Consider the following 17,043-nt stretch of genomic DNA (forward strand, 5'->3'; position numbering starts at 1 on the left):
AACATAAGATTTTCACGTGTTGTACTAGTATATTAGTAGACAAGCGATATACTCAAAGCAATTGTCCCCTCCTTCCCCCCTAAATGACGCCCCTGTTGTCAAATATTTTCAGTTTGCATTCTTCCCTTAAAGTAAGTGACCATGTTTCGCAACAATACAGAACAACAGTTATGATTAACATTCTATATATTTTGAGCTTCAAATTCATCGACAGAATTCGCGACGACAAGAGATTTTGAACTGAATAGTAACACGAATTCCCTGCTTTTAGTCGACATTTAATTTCTTCGTGAATATGATTTTGGTCTGCTAATATTGACCCTAGATATTTGAAAGTATCCACTTTGTCGAAAGTGTGATTTGATATTTTTTTTATAAGAATAAAATAAATATATAGTTTGTATTCATTCTTCTCTCCGTTATTTATGGAACAACATTGTGAGTTGTCTATTTCACGTAGGCAAGCTAGAAATAATATATGTAAAGAATGGTTTTGGAAGTAGTTAGTTTTTTTTTTCAAAATAATTATATTCTTCATTCGAACCTCGATTACTAATTAGGAAGCTATTTAATATTCAATCAACACCTGCTCACACTCACACTACCACATAACGGAAGTAATAAATAGCAGCAACACATATTTAATCAATTCATTCAAAACAATGCTATTATATATAGGATATATATGTATATGCAACAGGATAGGATAGGGATAGGCAGTGGCGTATTTAGGGAGTCTTAAGCCCCCCCGAAATCCTACTTACTATAGTAAAGTAAATGAAATATATTGCAGAATTTTCACATTTCCAGACAACCCCCCCCCCCCCCCCCCCGAAACAATATCGTAACGCACTGGGGATAGGTTATATATGCAACAAAGTATATTTTTGTTCCCAAAAACCTGAACTGCCTTCAAGAGGCGAAGTCCAAAATAATTACCCTAGATCCTTACGAATTATCTTTTTAGGTTTGGTTAATTCTCCTCCTCCCCTTTTTTTGTGCCACCGACAGAGGTGAAAATTCAATGTGTATATGATAATTTCGTTGTAGATAGAAAGGAAATAGCTACCGTACAGAAAATTATCTTTCTCGGAGCAAACACTAAGGAGTAATTTATGAAAAACTCAATGAAATCAGCAGGGTAAGAGCAAGAATATTTGAAAACATTCAGCTGTTTTCTAGAAGCATGCAGTAATATTGGCCTCGTTTCATCTCACTCGGCTCTAATTGGCTGAGAGACATCACGTGACCTGACCACGTGGTATGACGTCATAGGGATGACTTCATTATTTTGGCAGGGGCACCCTTGGCCAACACTTTTGAATTTAGCAAATCGTCCAAGTTAAAAAATTCTGTATGGTAGCATAGGACCGGAATTTATAAGTTTGCTATTTTATAAGTTTCGTTCGTACATCTCATTTCCTTTTCTGAGTAAACAATTGATAAAAATTCAAAATTTGGAGTTTTTTTTTTCCTATTTTATTTTCCTTGATGAGGCTTTACTGTATTTCTTATATGGTTGTATGGTTGTATAATTGAGTAAAGGTGTTCATTTTCCTTCATAGGACATGCGTATATTAACGCACCAGTCTACAATTTTCAGAAAGATATATAGGACCGCAATTTAATTTTGAGAGTTGCAAAAAAAAAAAAAAAAAAAAAAAAAAAATTGGAGAACGTTTCCTAAGACTCGTATACATATAGGGTGTTTCAAAACAACACCGACAACGTTTGGGAGATGATTCCTGACACCAAGATAAGACAAAAAGTATAGACCAACCTGGGTGCACAAATGTTTCGTTTCGGAATTACAGGCTGACGAAAACATGAAAAAATGAAATTTAAAGGACATAGTTCCAAAACTATGAGACCTACCGTAGTCGGGTCAAGACTTCATTTAGAAACTAATATGTGCGCTATTCACAAAAACATGTCTCAGAATCCTAAGGTATTCACTCAACAATTTTTATAGAGGAAGTTTGGCTACAGGCATATAAATTGAAGTACTCACCAACTACCTCTATAAAAATTGTTGCGGAAGTATCGCAGGATTCTGAAGCATGGATATTTGGATAGGGCATATACTAGTTCCTAAGTGAAATCTTGACTCGACTTCGGTAGGTCCCATAGTTTTGGAGCTATGGACCTTTAAAGTTCATTTTTTTCATGTTTTCGGTAGCCTATAACTCTGAAATGACGGATTTCTGCACGCAGGTTGGTCTATACTTTTGTCGTATCTTGGTGTCAGGAATCACACCCCCAAACGTTGTCTTTGTTTTTTGAAACACCCTGTATTTTTGTAAATTTTATTGATTCCATTTCTCTCCTTTTATGAGTGAAAAATTGACAAAAATATATTTACCAGCAAATGTTTTTGAATCCATACAGCGTCTCAACTGAATATATATAATCACAACCCACAAGACTATATCGAAACCATGAGTCGTTCAATTTACTAGTAGCTCTGGTTTAAGATTTTCATAGAGCAAAAACTGTAACATACATCGTGTTTTTTCACGTTATTCAATGACTTATCAATGTAACTTTATTCCATTATTCGATGACATCATTGTAACTTTATTCCGTTATTCAGTGACTTATCAATGTAACTTTATTCCGTTATTCGATGACATCATTGTAACTTTATTCCGTTATTCAGTGACTTATCAATGTAACTTTATTCCGTTATTCGATGACATCATTGTAACTTTATTACGTTATTCATTGACTTATCAATGTAACTTTATTCCGTTATTCGATGACATCATTGTAACTTTATTCCGTTATTCAGTGACTTATCAATGTAAATTTGTTTTGTTATTTGATTCCGTTATTCGTAGTCTAATTTTATTTCATTATTTGGCTCCTTAAGTAATATTATTCCGTTATTTGATGACTTATTGATACAACTTTATTTCCCTATTCGATTTTCTACTGAAGTCATTGTGTTGATATAACTTCGTTCCATTATTCGATTCCCATCAACGTAATTATATTTCGTAATTCGATAACGTATGAATATAATTTTATTGTTATTCGATTACGTATAAATTACAACTTTCTTCATTGAATCCACAAGAATATTTTGGAAATCACTGTTAAATTGTCTTTCTTTTAAGCTTCCTGACCGAGTGAAGACAAAAAGATTTTTTTTTTTCAAAACTCCAGTTACTTTTAACGTGCCATGAGGAGTCAAATAGAATACTGTATAGTGTTCTTACCCATGTGTTGGCATTAGTTGTGTTACTTAGAAAGAAAGAAAAAAAAAGTAAAAGAAAATCTTGGCACATCTTTTAGAGAGAGGAAGACACCACAAAGTTGTGGCGCTGTGAAGGAGTAAGGTTACAGAGAAGAGCGGAAAGCAAACGAGTGATTCCTATTGGCAGAAAGAAGTGAAAAGCCCCGCCCTTCACTCAAGTGAAGTGGTGTGATATACCAGTAACGAAAAACTTTACGGTTTTCGTGGAAAACGATGCGAGTTGACGTTTTTTTTGGGGGGGGGAAGGGGGGAGATGAGAGGGTATGAGTTTCGAAAGACGTAACAAGCGAACAAGAGAGAGAGAGAGAGAGTTTGTTTTCTGAGATAAGAGAACTGAATGCATTGTCACACTCAAAAAACACCTTTTGTTATTTCCAGAAGCATTCTATTTCCCATTCCTTGTGCCATCCATTCGTCAACACATCGGGAGATATAGACAGAAGACCATAAAAAAGATGATGATCCTGACAATGATAGCATGATAAAAAAAAAAAAAAGGAACGCACACCACGAAAGAAAGAGAAGATGATAGACAAGGAAGATTTAATAATATTGGGTGGCACTATTTGCACACCGCTTCCCGAGACCCATTATTGAATATCAAAAATTTATTGACAAAGGCCGCGACCTGATCTTCCATTCTTTTCAGGGATAAAAAGGTTCCTTTTTTTTCCTCTAATATGGAGCCTCAAAATGACAGAAGAAACGGGGAGAAATCATAGCTCGCTTGATGGTTTGCTAGCGTTGTTCCCTGTATGTGGTTGCGATGTGATATATATTCTACCTAATGGATTTCTCGCAAAGTACCCTCCCACATTATCATCTGCTTCTTTTCTCTTTTTATTTTCTTGTTCGCGGCATAGAGAACAGGACATTATTCTCGTGCTGGGATTGGAGTGTCACACACACACACACACGATGGTGTCTTGTAGGTATATACTCTTCTTGGCCGAGTCGCTCGGTCTTGTGACACGACTGGTGGGGAGGAAGTTGTAAAGGTTTCCCCGTTACAAGTGGAGGGGTGTTGTAAAGGTTTACCGTTAAGGGGGAAGCAGTTGTAAAGGTTTCTGAGGAAGGAGGGAGAGATGGGTGGGGAAACGTCGAGTTTGTGGCTGAACGAAGAAAAAAAACTTGGAGAGACAGACAACGACGTGACGTCGTGGCGGGGATGGGAAGGTTGCTTGATAAGTAAGAGATGAGCAACTGTAACGACGGAGAAAATGGCTGCAGGTTTTGTCGACGAGAAGAAGACACATACATGATGCTACAAAGGAGAAGGGGAAACACATTGTAGAGTAGGACAACTACCTATCAAGGGAGGGAGGCACGACTATTTTGAAACATAACAGTTGAGAGTCGCATTGCGGGAGCCAGGGGGACTCCGTTTGATTAATTCCCACCATTAGACCCGGTCTCCTGCCCTCCGGTTAATGAACAGGCGCTCCTCGACATGTCTTTCTCCAAGAGCCATCTCAGGACCCTCTCTCTTGCGTATAATGCATCCTGAGCTCTATTTTCTGAAAATGATGTTTGTAATTTTTAATCTAAACTGAGAAACCTTTTACCAGTTTCTCCTCTCCCCCACCCGTTATGATACAAGCTTCGTGATTCCCATCCGTATCTCATCTCTCAGGAGTAGGTCGCCGCAGGAGCCAAGAAACATGTTCCACATATGTAACAATGAAACCATATGTATAGCAGTGCATGAGAAAGAAAACAAAAGGTTTTATTTTCATAGACTTCACAATTTAAAAGGAAGTTCTTGTTAAATCGAATGCCCTGAACTTTAATTTGATTCACTTCTACGCGTTTGAAAATTAATACTGTGCTATTGCAGTAAAACTCATGTATGCTACGGAATTTGTTCTTACGTTCGACAAATGCATGTTCAATAAAAAAATACCGTATTTACGCCACCAAGTATTTTGCGCACACAAACTTCTTATGAAATTTGGATTTCTCGGCGTATTTTATGCTCTTTTCTTTTTAGTATGGTAAGAATTCGACAACTCAATTCGATCAACTACCAACCACCCGCATAATGTGGGAGTCCAAAAATAATAATTTTAAGAGGCCCTATCACGGCGAAATTAAAATGCCGCTAATTTTCCAGTAATTATGTGACATCTTCAAATAGATAAAAGACAATCAAAAAGTGGAACAGGAGCTCCCTAGACAATATTATTTGACATGAGATATTGTTATCACGACTCACTTATCTGCTTTCGATTTCCAGTCATTTAGAAAATCGGCATTTATTTTAGCCTTTATACTATAGCTAAATGGCTACAAACGGAAAGCTATTAGGTGACTAGTGGTAACGGTACATCATTCAAAATAATATTGTCTTGCGCGCTCTTGTTCCACATTTCGATTATCTTTTTATCTATTTGAAGATATCACATAATTACTCTAAAGTTAGCGGTATTTTAATTTCGCAGTGATTTGTCTCCTAATTTTTTAAAATCTTTTTTCAGACCTCCGACGAAAGCAATTTTTGTTTAATATGCGCTGATTCTTGCAGGGTTTGCGTTAACTTATATTACTGTTTAAATAATAGGTTAATGTTAACCTTGAATTGGGAAGAGGAATTAATGTTACAAATTGGGAAGAGGAATAACTTTTTACGTCTGTACTTTAATTCTTATAGATATCGGGTAAAAATTAAAGTAAAGAGTAGTTATTTTTTCTTTTCTTTGCCATGAGATACAGATCTTTATTTACATAAATTTAAGGTATATAGAAAATAGTATATGAATCAGATAATGTTAAAGAAAAGCAGAACAAGTGAATACGAAAGACCTTCTGTACTATTACACGGAAGACCAAAGTTTAAGCATCGGGTTCAGTTGTGACAGTTTTCGGTGTACATTAATAAACATACAACTTACATGACGAAAAGGTGTCTTCTTTCAACACCACCAATTATGTTGTTTCCACTCATATTCATTTTATCTCAAGCCGCTGAATGTTTCTTCTGGACGTTGTCTGTCGTTCGCTGCCCGAGCCAAGATAATATCCTTGGTCTATTGCGGACTTTTTTATACTAAGCAATTTACTCTAATCATGGATTTTTCAACCTGGGTGCGCGAAGACAAGCGGAAGGGATAAATATAATTAGACTCTAATACCTGTAAATTATTTTTAAATATTTTGAATTTGGTTCTGATAGGTATATTTTTACATATTATTAAGAACAACAAATAATAGGTCTACTAAACATTTTCAACAGGTGCAGAGTTGTTTAAAAATCAATTTAAATGAAAGAGGTACAATATGTGACTAATGAGAACTGTATATTGGACTGTTGGACTATTGGACTATTGGACTGTTGGACTATTGGAAGTTCCAGAGTTGGACTGGGTCCATAATTTAATTATCGATTAGTTTTGCTAATTTAAAGATGAGTTTCCTCTTGAAAATAGATACGTTAATATCCAATGTTTCAATTATGATAGCATTTTAATGTTGTGGTCAATGTGAATAGACTAATAATAGGGTATATATTATTTATTTCTCGAAGTCTATTAAGAGTATGATAAACAAGTTTTAGCCGTATAAGTATAGCCACCCGTAACAGGAGGCAAAGGGGCAGTTGTCCCGTGGGTTTTCCAAAAGTGTTCAGTTCTTGGAAATACGTCAAACATAGTAATTTGTTTTTTCATATTATTAGTAAGATTATATTTGTAAATACGAGGAGTGTTCAGAAAGTGAAGTTACAAAGCCTGTAGTGAACCGTGTATATAGGTATTTCATACAACCATTACAATCAACAAATAGTACATACATTAGGATATTTTTCGACATAGTCCCCATGTCGTTTGAGGCGCTTGTCGCGTCATTGGATGAATTTGAAAGTTTCCTCTTGGTAAAAATCCGAAATCGTATTTAAGACTTAGCCTTTTAAAGTGGAAGACATACCAACAACGTAAACTACAGTATATTCCACGTGGAAAAAAATAGGTATAATTTTTACCTTTGCTATATTTTAGGAAATGTGGAAATGTAGGGTTATTACTGATGATAAGCTAACATCAAAATTTCACAAAACAAACTAATTCATTGACCTCAAAGTTAGTCAGCTCAAACAGACAATAAAATATTGCCTCGTCAAATATTCGTTCACCATCTGTCTTGTCGGATTGTTAGTTCCTTCCGACATAGTGTGTGAGATTTGTTGCATGTTAAACAGAATGTTGCAAATTTCCCACAATTAAAAGTTTTATTATGTATTTTGAATTTATTATTTTCATGTCCTCAGAAATTTGATACGAGAAAAGATAGAAATTTATTTTCGAGACGAAACTTTACTTTCACTAGACGAGACGAGAAACCTTTTTGTTCCGTCTCGTGTTGTCCCGTTTCTTGTAGATCACTACAGTTTCCAAGTATTTTGTAATTTGTATTTAACAAATCTCTTTCGACATGGTTATTTATAATAGGCTAATTCCAAATTATTTCACACGATACTCCATTAATAGAGTTACTGGACTAAGATATCTATAGTAAGACTATTCATGGCTTTGGATTAATTGTTTTAACAAAAGAGACGCTGACCAAAGCTTAAAACTTTACTTTATTTTAAATTATAATTTGTAACTGTTTCGGATATCTAGCATATCCTTCTTCAGACACATTTATATATATGTCTGTATTTTCATTAATTTCGATCGTGTCTGAAGATGGATATGCTAGATATCCGAAACAGTTACAAATTATAATTTAAAATAAAGTTTTAAGCTTTGGTCAGTGTCTCTTTTGTTAAGATATCTAATAGCCAGTTATTCGTATGGAAAGGATATGTGGAATTTTGGTTGAGAAGTGTTTGAAAATAAAAAACCTTTGTTATTCCGAGAGATAGACAGAGGCCCATGTACTGGTAGATGTCATGATAGGACAGATTATCATCATTATCAAATATGTTGGGTTTATGTAGAGCAATATTCACTCATGAGCTTTTGTTTCTGCGCTGATAATCCTATCGAGATACTTAAATCATATCATCATCATAAATACTGTGCCACTATTGGCAGGTCAGCTGCCGCAACCGATATGCTTTCATGCACCACTGTCTTCAGTATGAAGCACGATTTTTGTTTTAATACCGTTCCCTCTTTTCCCTACCGCCATACCTTCCAGTACGTCCGTTATGATTTAAATTATATGATTAATACCACACAGAGAAAAATGTTGTATGTGGGGTACGTAAAATCGTATGTTACATTTGTAAATCCTGTAGTTTTTGGACTTAACGCACGGCAAATGTATAACTGAAAACGCACGTTTTATAATACTTTCTGCATAAGTGTTCCATCTGTACGTGCTTTCCGTATAAAAGCATATAGGCTAACAGTCTCCCTTAGGTATGCAAAATAAGGAAGACTGTTAGATATCAGACATCCTGCAATGGCATAATGTAGCATCTAAGGGGAGTGCGCATGTAGTATAGACCCCCTACGGATAACGTATACTCTATACTGATTTCTGAAGTAACCAAGAAGATTCCTTATATTTGTGCAATATACTGCTCTTCGGAGAACGGGTGTTTCTCAGTGCAAATAAGTACAATATATTTGCAAGAAGAATCAAGACCTATTATTTATTAGCTAGAACCTTTATTGACTTTAGTTAAAAAAAAATACGATTCCCTTTCAGTTGAAGGCTTTTACAATGCATACCATAGGTGTCTAAACTCGGGAATCCGACGCTCACGAACTTGCCACTAGCGCTCAACAAGACTTGGGATCAATAATTGAGCACGAGCCTGAGTGAACCCAAGCTCCAACAAAATAAGTGAGCTCGAGCCAACTTGAGGGAAGTGAGCCTGAGTCCGAGTGAGAGAAATGAACGCAAGTCAAGTTGAAACAAGTGAGCGAGAGCCCGAGTGAATGCAATCCCGGTTGAGAAAAATGAGCGTGAGCCGAGTTGAAAAAAAAGTGAGCGAAAGTCCGAGTGAGCGTGATCCTAGTTGAGAGAAATGAGCGTGAACCCAGTTGAAAGAAGTGAGCGGGATCCCAATTGAGAGAAATGAGAGCGAGTCAAATTGAAAGAGGTGAGCGAGAAATCGAGTGAGCGCGATTACAGTTGCGAGAAATGAGCGCAAGCCCAATTGAGAGAAATGAGCGAGATCCCAGTTGAGAGAAATGAGAGCGAGCAAGTTGAAAGAGGTGAGCGAGAGCTTGAGTGAGCAGAAATGAGAGCGCGTCAAGTTGTAATAGTGAGCGAGAGCTCGAGTGAGCGCAATTCCTGTTGCGAGAAATGAACACAAGCACAGTTGAGAGAAATGAACGCGATCTCAGTTGAGAGAAATTAGAGCGAGTCAAATTGAAAGTGGTGAGTGAGAGCTCGAGTGATCGCGATTCTAGTTGCGAGAAATGAGAGCTAGCCCAGTTGAGAGAAATGAGCGCGATCACAGTTGAGAGAAATGAGAGCGAGCAAGTTGAAAGAGGTGAGCGAGAGCTTGAGTGAGCTCAATTCCTGTTGCGAGAAATGAACACAAGCCCAGTTGAGAGAAATGAGCGCGAGCTCAATTGAGAAAAAATGAGACTTAGTCAAATTGAAAGAGGTGAGCGAGAGCTCGAGTGAGCGCGATTCCAGTTGCAAGAAATGGGCGCGAGACCAGTTGAGAGAAATAAGCGCGATCACAGTTGGGAGAAGTGGGCGCGATCTTAGTTAAGGAAAGTGATCGCGATCCCAGTTGAGAAAAATGAGACAGCGTCAAATTGTAATAGGTGAGCGAGAGCTCGAGCGAGCGCGATTCTAGTTGCGAGAAATGAGCACGAGCCCAGTTGAGAGAAATGAGCGTGATCACAGTTGAGAGAAGTGGGCGCTACCCGAGTTGAGAGAAATGAGCGCGAGCTCAATTGAGAGAAATGAGAGTTAGTCAAGTTGAAAGAGGTGAGCGAGAGCTCGAGTGACCGCGAGTCAAGTTGAAAAAGGTGAACGAGAGCTTGAGTGAACGTGATTCCAGTTGCAAGAAATGGGCGCGAGCCCAGTTGAGAGAAATAAGCGCGATCACAGTTGGGAGAAGTGGGCGCGATCTTAGTTAAGGAAAGTGATCGCGATCCCAGTTGAGAAAAATGAGACAGCGTCAAATTGTAATAGGTGAGCGAGAGCTCGAGCGAGCGCGATTCTAGTTGCGAGAAATGAGCACGAGCCCAGTTGGGAGAAATGAGCGTGATCCCAGTTGAGAGAAATGAGCGCGAGCCCGGTTGAGAGAAATTAGCGCGATCCCAGTTGAGAGAAATTAGCGCGATCCCAGTTGAGACAAATGAGCGCGAGCCCGGTTGAGAGAAATTAGCGCGATCCTAGTTGAGAGAAATGAGCGCGATCCCAGTTGCGAAATGAGCGTGAGCCCAGTTGAGAGAAATGAGCGCGATCCCAGTTGAGAGAAATGACAGCGAGTCAAGTTGAAAGAGGTGAGCAAGAGCTTGAGAGACTGGGTCACTTTTTAATTGAACTGATAGTGGCCAACATAGGTTTCACTGTATTTTTTACCGCTGCACGATATGTCTTGTTGCTATTATTGCTCATTTCGAAGGAAGACTATTAAACAAGTTTACTAATCGCATATTTCGTTTCAATATTCCATCTGTTTGCTTCATATATGTGTAAATCAATTTTTACATAAAAATATTCGGATGCTGCAGAGGAAGAACTGATAAGATTTTATAAAATGTTTTATATGTGGTTCCAAATCAACGTTAGCTCTGCTGTTGGGAATGATGTTTCAAGATTCAGCTTTTAAGAGTACGAATATCCTGTAAATTACCTTGCAAAAGTGGAAAAAAGTTTAGCCCATATTTAAATCTTTTGCTTCTAATTTAATTGTTTTAAGCTCTTGTTTAACAAAAAAATATTGAAAATACGTACGTCAGTAATGTTTAATCACATTGTAACCTTCACATGAATTAAGTATATTTGATAATATCATTTACGGAATACTCGTCTTTTTTCACGTAATGGTACCTTAGTATAGTGCTCCTCAACCGATGCGCTGCGACACACTGGTGAGTCCCGGCAAGGTGAAAGGTGTGACGAGAATTTTTGTCTATTGTAAGAAATTAATTATAGATTTTTAAAATTATTTTATTCCAGTTACTGTATTTTATATGCTTGTACAAAACAAAAAAAAAAGATCGGTCATGACTTTTACAGTACGTGTCTCGAAAACTGTACAAATTTAGTTGTTATATGGTAGCCGAGCTTATCGTAAACGCTAATAAACCAAACACAGAAGCTTGTAAAGAGATGGTGAAAATATTCGTAGGTTCAGAAGCTACCAGTTAAATTACAAAACTTTCTCTGCCTGCTAAGAGAATCAATCGCCGAGTTCATTTTCATCTACACGTTTGTGTGAACTGGGCTTCTCGACGTTGACTGAAATTAAAACGTAAAAGAGGGGAAAAGACTCCAATCCGTTGGTGATAAAATGTGACTGACATTGTCAACAATTCCTCCATAGACCAGCCACCTACGTGCAGCTATGCAGGTACAAGAATCACATTGAACGTATGACTACAAATATTTACTTTAACAGAAATAGAAAAGTGGATTTTCCACAATAGAATATTTACGGAGCTTATATCCATTCAATTTGCGTGCAATAATAAATTTTAGCTCATGTTCATAAATTATTAATGAGTTCAGTATTCGATAATAATAATAATAATAATAATAATAATAATAATAATAATAATAATAATAATAGATTAATTACAATACACATTTATATTAATAATGTCGTATAATATCGTTTTTAAGAAAAATATCTTTGTTGTGTGCTATATTGAGTCTTTTGTAATTTATGCTGTGCCGCGAGTGGAAAAACGTTGCGGAACGTTGTCTTAGTGAACCATTGCTTCTGAAATTGGATGACGGAAGAGCCTAGAGTGAAGAAAATAAAATGGATATACCATAAAAAAGTTGAGTGTAGGCAACCATGCAGTACAACTAGGAAGTGTTGGGTTACATATTATTTCAGGATATCAGCAACCTATTGCTGTAAGATCACAAACTGCAGAAAAATCGTTCGGTGACGACCTTTCGATTTTTTGAGTTCAAATTTCATGTTATTCGATTCTAAAGTGGTAGTTATTCTACAACAGTACGTTGTATATTTGTATATTTTTACTACTTGTAAATCCTTATTTTATTAGGGCGTAAGATATTTTAAAATATGTACTAGGCTGATTATGTAATTCGGAGAAGAAAAAGAAAAAGAAATATGTTAATTATAATATCGATATGAAAAGATATTCATATGTTTTATATGTTTTAAATAATAGGTTTTTGGAATGTCGTTGTCAGGACAACAAAAATAAATAAATGGATTTTTATTCAACGAAGTTGGCATTTTAATAGCTCAATAATTTAAAAGAACCGTTCTAAATTGGTGCCGGAAATCCGAGAATAGGTTGTATCGTTTAGAAGTAAAGTAAAAACGAGCAACATTGAGCCTGATATTAATTGTACCATCTTAAGAAGTGGCAAAACAATATCTCGAAATATCATGAGTGCTACGGATAGCCAAAATACTGATATGAATTTCCCAGAAAACATGATAGATATTTTAAAGGGAATATCGGAACAAATTAAAGAACAAGCTCGACGAAGTGATGAACAGTTTGAGAAATTAGACCAAAAGATGAATCAACAGATTAAGGTTCAAGCGCAACATTTTGACGAAAAGTTAGAGCAATTGCAGCAATGTAACGATGGCAAATGGGACCAAATACAATGACAGTTAAGTCAAATGAATCAGCAAATTACAGCTAGGTTCGAGCGTCATGATGAAGAAACGGGCAAGATAGTACAGAGATTCAACGAGGTTCAGGACTCTGTAGACATTATAGAAACAACGGATAAAGCAAATTTTGAATTTACATTAGTGAAATTTACTGAGTTTTCACAAAAGCATACTGCAGTATTGGTTGGATCACATTATCCTGACTTTTATCTTCATTCGAATGTTTTTGATTGTCTTATGGATGCTGCGTGTAATGATGATTTTGGTATGTATCAATGTGCGAAAAGTTACGATCGTTTTCGTCTAGTGAATGCTATTGATTACTTGAACTCACAGAATCATGTTGAGTATATATCATGTCATGATACTAATCCTGAAGATGAAGTAATGGTAATAGAATCATTTAATGATATGTACACGACTTTGGTTCATGTAGTAGGTAGAAAGTTGATTCCAGTATTCGTGAAATTTAGAAAGAAAACGTGTGTTCCCACCAATGTTTGTAGTGATTGGCCGATTGAGTTGAATCTGTCAAATTGTACATTCAACGAAAAGACCACGTGATGCAGTGCGTTGGTTTCCTTTATTTTTAAGATGTATACCAGTATTACAAGAAAATTTACACTGAATTGGTCAAAATTACTGATGACGGTGACATGGGGCAAACCGAAAGCATCTAATTTCTTCTGCGCTCCCGAAACGGTCGTTCAAATTAGCTTCATTAATACCTTTCTAGTTCTGGCCAACTCTCCGTAATTGTTAAAATTAACAAGATATTAATGAAAAACTGGTAACCTCAGGCATCTCTGAAAACCATCAAAGATTTAGATGTTTTATATGGTAAAAAATTCAATTTCAATACTCTTATAAGTTATAGAGTTTGTCAAGAGTATAAAAATCTTGGATTCAAAATCAGAATCTTTAAAAAATTTAGAAATACTAAGAGTATTTAAAATATTATGCGAATATTACACAATGTACAGTCCGCAGCAAAAAACCTGCAATATGAGCATGTAAATTTATTGTGAAACTACGCCTAACAGCGCAGGGAATCAACATAACGTCTAAGTGGCACGAATCACGCAGGAGAAACCTCGGCGTCCTCCCCTGCACACTTATTTTGGAGCAAAAGACCGTCGTTTCACAATAAACTTACATGTTCATGTTGCAGGATTTTTGCTGCTGATTGTACCAAGATCAAATACGCCGGCATTATATAGTATCCACATTCAAAAATAAGTGTAACGAAATTAGATAAAGTGCAGATTTTTTTTTTTTTTTTTGACATTTGACATAAAAGGAAACTCTATATACAATGACATAACATTTAAAGGAGGTGGTTCAGCGGTAGAACGCTTACCTCTGGTACGTGAGGTCCCTGGTTCGATCCCCGGTCAAGTAGGTTTGTGGTGGACAACATCGTGTCCGTGGGTTTTCTCAGGGTACTTCCTGTACTCCCACTTTCTTATTCCATAATTCTTTCATCACCATTCATTTATTGTAATCATCGCCTTCTTTAGACTGAAACAGGACGTTAAATTGAAAGCTGGAAAGTTTTACATTTAAATTTTAGACTAGTTGAGACTAGAGGAAAGCAATACAAGAGATTTCATTTTTTTTTTATAAAAACTGTTTTATAATAATATGGATTGCATGGATCTATTTATTGAATTTAGAATTTATTAAATTTAGAAAACCCCAACCACTTAGCTTGCCTGGAGCTCTCTGGAAATTCTTCGCTTGGCTAGGCCTACCTGGGACTTCGGATATTTCACCCAAACTGCTTAGACAATTTTGTATTCGTCTTCGGATCACACTTATAGTGAGTTTTTGAGCTATATTTGTATATAACAGGAATTTTACAATAAAAAGATTTTGGGAGAAAAGCGAATCCCGTGTAATAAATTGCTCTACCTGTCACCTTATCAAAGGTAATTTTACAATGTAGTAACCACCAGGGACATTTGTAGTTTACGAGTGTAATAACAGCCCAAAGGCATAATAATGAGGGCAAGTGAATTTAGAATTAATGCTCCAACAAATATAACAAGACCGGATAGATCCTATACGAATGATATAAGAAAATCACCAGTATGGAGATTGAGTGCAACTTGCAATAAATTAGCGAAAGCTAAGGCTGAGGGGGGAAAACATAGAGCGAGTGTATGCAATTCTATTATAGAAAATTCCTTGTATATGGCAAACACTTTCATAATGTTTAAACCCTTAAGCAGTATATGCTACGGCCACTGTAATTGAATTCTTCAATCTGTTGTGTCTTGCTATAAGTAATTAAATAAATAGCAGAGGACATGTACTGTAATAATTTGAAGTGCAATAAATAGACTCTTGTCTGAAAAGTAGATCAATTGCTCTTATATCCCCTTTTTTTGCAAGTTTGTATTTAAAGTAGAAACTTCTTGCAATGAAAGCTAAAAGCATGAATTGACACCATAGGTAAGCTTATCATCAAGTTTCCACAAACTTACAAACCTCCAACACAATATTCATGATGATAATCCCTTGGTATGTTTTCAACATGTTACATCATTTCCATCTGTATCCATACTGAATTCAGAAGATTCCTCCCGGGAGAAGACCTTTCAATAGCCAAGAACAGGAAATAGTGCTTCAAAAATCCTGATTATCTACGTGAGCACGCCCAAGGCCCCCACCCTCTCACATTATCACTAAGTGTACACACACCATCCCGTATCGAGTTACCCACTTCATCCAACATTACATATTTTTCTTTTTGGAACTATTTCCAAGTCACAAGCTATCAGCGACACTCTCGACTACATCTAGTTATGTCAAAACCCGTCCTGAATAACTCTATGTTAGCAGCCTTGGTCTATCTCGAACACTTGATAGACATTACTTAACGTATTTGACTTCAAAGTATTAGCTGAGCTGACAGGTCCACTTATCTACCCACAAAGGACATCTGGTGGTGCCTACTGTGTTTATCAGAATTCAGAGAGAACTTGGCTAAACAGATCAATTAACCTGATGGTTTCAATCAGCGAGTCTATTTACAGAATGCAAGGAATTACTGTGTTGCCAGATCTAGTTTCTTTTAGCATTGCCCCCTTCAGCCCTACACCTGCTTCGCCCCTAATTACTCTAAATTGTAATACCCTGCATGTGGTCTATATTTGTAAACACCACCAACACGTGCTTCTTATTTGCATATAAAATCCATGTGCTCTCTTAATACAATTACTACAAAAAGCAGACGACAGGGGTCACCGTCATCGTCAAGTCAATTGACAGAAGAGGAATAATAGATACACCGAAGTCCAGGAGAAGATATAAGACGTTATGTAAGATCTCCATCGACATCAATTTCAGGTGGATGCTCACTCTTTTCTCTTAGCTTGCCTGGAGGTCTGGAAGATCCAAAACCCTAACCACCTAGCTTGTCTGGAGCTCTCTAGTCTCTGTACCCACTTAGCTTGCCTGGAGCTCTGTGCAAACCCTTCGCTTGGCTACCTGAGACTTCGGATACCTATTTCACCCAAATTGCTTAGACAATTTTTTTATTGGTCTTCGGACCACACTTAGAGTGAATTTTTGAGTTACTTTTGTATATAACAGGAATTTTACAATAAAAAGATTGTGGGAGAAAACCGAATCCCGTGTAATAAATTGCTCTTTCTGTCACCTTATCAACGTAATTTTTACAATATAGTAACAACCAGGGACGTTTGCAGTTTACGAGTGTAATAACAGCACAAAGAAATAATAATGAGGGCAAGTGTTACAGCTGTGTCAAAGACAGATATGGTTCAATTGAACTGTCTTCAAGCAGTGAAGGCGCTTGACGGAAGTCTCATTGGTGAAAACTAGCACTTTTAGCTTACTAAAGGAAAAAACCTCTCTGATAAATCATTTTTGTATACAAGACTATATGTGTGATTTCTTCTCATATTTTAACGATAAAAGTTTGATTCTTACTTATCTGACTTCCGTAAATAGCCATCACTGTTTAGAAGTCCGTCCCTGGGATATATTCCATCTGCTGTCAGGCTTC

Source organism: Thermobia domestica, chromosome 1 (assembly GCF_964235325.1).
Source record: "Thermobia domestica chromosome 1, izTheDome1.hap1.1, whole genome shotgun sequence".
NCBI lineage: Eukaryota > Metazoa > Arthropoda > Insecta > Zygentoma > Lepismatidae > Thermobia > Thermobia domestica.